This window comes from Palaemon carinicauda, chromosome 10, assembly GCF_036898095.1.
Source record: "Palaemon carinicauda isolate YSFRI2023 chromosome 10, ASM3689809v2, whole genome shotgun sequence".
Lineage (NCBI taxonomy): Eukaryota > Metazoa > Arthropoda > Malacostraca > Decapoda > Palaemonidae > Palaemon > Palaemon carinicauda.
Window position 1 is genome coordinate 81,916,683 of NC_090734.1, and position 2,821 is coordinate 81,919,503.

Consider the following 2,821-nt stretch of genomic DNA (forward strand, 5'->3'; position numbering starts at 1 on the left):
TCTTTTACTCTTTATCGTACTACATCCACGCACATTCAGACACCCCAAAACTACAGTGCGGGGAGCAGTCACTCTCCCCCCAGCTCCACCTCTTCGATGTCTCACAGGAGTATATAATATAGGGGAGGGGGTTCCCAGCCGCTTCGTCCCAACCCTTTTAGTTGCCTCTTACGATAGGGAGGGATACGCTGGCGCTATTCTAATTAATAATAATACTAATAATGATAAATGTTAAATACTTTTAATATCTATTGCATAGTGTAGTATAGCCTTTGAAAGATCATATAGCATTACACCCTGAAATAACACACACTCTTTCTCTCTCTCTCTCTCTCTCTCTCTCTCTCTCTCTCTCTCTCTCTCTCTCTCTCTCTCTAAATACCTCATTGCTTTGTAGAATAAACTTGGAATAATTTTGCAACAAGAGCTCTAACAGTCAGATGCATTTACCAACAGGTCACAATGAGACCTGACAGCCAGTGGATTAAGTAAGCGAGAAAATACAATAGCTTAATTTCCTTATCAAAGTAAAAGGGAACTTGGCTACAGGCATAAGACGAGAGAAAGACTGAGCCTTATTACTATTATTTTCCTTCATGACAGAAGAAGAGGAAAAAAGTGGCGGTCTTTTATCTGCCTTTGTTTTTAGAGCAAAGGATGAGGTTAACAGGTTATGAAAATAGAAATCTAATTGAACTTTCCACTTGGAGAGAGAGAGAGAGAGAGAGAGAGAGAGAGAGAGAGAGAGAGAGAGAGTAGGAGTATAAGAGGTTATGCTGCCATATAAACATAAAAGAAAAGCAAGATGTTTTGCTACAACCCTAGTTGGAAAAGAAGGATATGATAAGCCCAAGGGTTCCAACAAGGAAAAATAGCCTAGTGAGGAAAGGGAACAAGGAAAAGAATGAACTACAAGAGAATTTATGAACAATTAAAATAAAATTTTCTAAAAACAGTAATAACGTTAAAATAGATCTTTCATATATTAATTACAAAATCTTCAAAAATCAAGAGGTAGAGAAAGAAGATAAAATAGTGTGGCCGAGTGTACTCTCCTCTCAAGCAAGAGAGCTCTACCCCAAGAAATTGGGAGACCATGGTATAGAGGCTCTGGCACTACCCAAGACTAGAGGACAATATTTTGATTTTGGAGTGTCCTTCTGGAAGAGCTGCTTACCATAGCTAAGCAGCCTTTTCAACCCTTACCAAGAGGAAAGACGCCACTGAACAATTACAGTGCAGTAGTCAACCTCTTGAGCGGAGAAGTATTGTTTGGTAATCTTGGTGTTGTCAGGTGTATGAGGACTGAGGAGAATATGGAAAGAATAGGCCAGGTTATTCGGTGTATGTATAGGCAAAGGAAAATGAGCCATAAGCAGAGAGTGGGATCCAATGTAGTACTTTCTGGCTAGTCATTGGACGCAATTTCTCTGAAATAGCAATAGGAAATAATACAAGAATTAACCCGAGAGAAGAATAGCAAATTATATGAAGAAGAATGCTCGAATAGAAAAGGCCATCAACAGAGCCAACACTATATATTATAAAGATCATGATGTTACTAACCAAAGAGATTTTAAAAATAAGATAAAACTCCCATATATTGAAGGTATTAAAAATATAACAAATAATATCAAAACTGAGAACCCCTTTGTTTTTTCATATCCCAAGACCATAGGAAGCGCCCTTATTAATGTTTATCAAAATAAAAGAGATATAGAATCCGGCGTTTATAAAGTACCATGTGGGGATTGTGAAAAAGTCTACGTTGGGCAAACAGGCCGTTCGCTATTTCAAAAATTATCAGAACACAAAAGATCTGTTAGTTATGGCTAAGAAAACTCGGGGATTTTCGTTCACCTTAGAGATTTAGGGCACCAGATTACCTGGAGTGAGTCGTCTTTGCTTTTTAAGAGTACCTGTCCGTACAGAAGAAAAATCCTGGAATCAGCCATCATAAATCAATTAAACACAATGAACCTATCCGGCGGCCAATGGAAAGCTGGCACAGTGGACAATACTCTACTCAAACCCATCATTAAGAAGATAATCCACGGAGACCGACCACCAGATATGCATCAGAGGTCAAGACATCTACCAAGAGGCTCAACAATACGAAGACGCATCTGAATGTAATTAAATTTGGCTAATCCTTCCAGCAATTATAACAACTGTAGAACAATTGGAAACACCCTTTTGCTTTCCTATATAAACCGCCATTCTCCACTGTATTCCTCATTTTGACTTTACTTCCTGAAGAGGGTCAATGTTTACTGGCCGAAATATAGTGATTTATTTATATTTTCTGTGTTTCTTTTATGGGCATTTTTGAAAAAAAACACACATACACATACACACACACATTATAAAACTTATTTATCTATTTGTTTGTATGAAAACATATGAAATATAAATTATGAAAACCGCTTCCTTCAGTGGTTCGCACAAATAAGCATATTCGATGAAACAATTCATGTATGTACTTCACGGAAGCTTAGCAGTCCTTTCTACTCAACGAATATTCTGCGCTTAAATGTTCCGATCAATAGTCGCCACTGCTGATTTGTTTGTTGGCGCGTGAAAGGTCTGCGGTGTCCATTTAAGGTTTCGTTGGCTTCTTCCCGCCAACCGTGGTGTCCTTTATCCTTTTGTTGGGCTTGAAAATCTTAGGAAAGCTATGAAATAGCAGACATAATAGGTAGGAAATTCAAGGCTTCAAGTGGACTTGTGTGATTATAGGATTTGGTATCAATGTCACCAAGGTTTAATTATTGGAATTTACATACTTGTACTATGTCAGCTGGCTTCTTCGTCAGCTGAT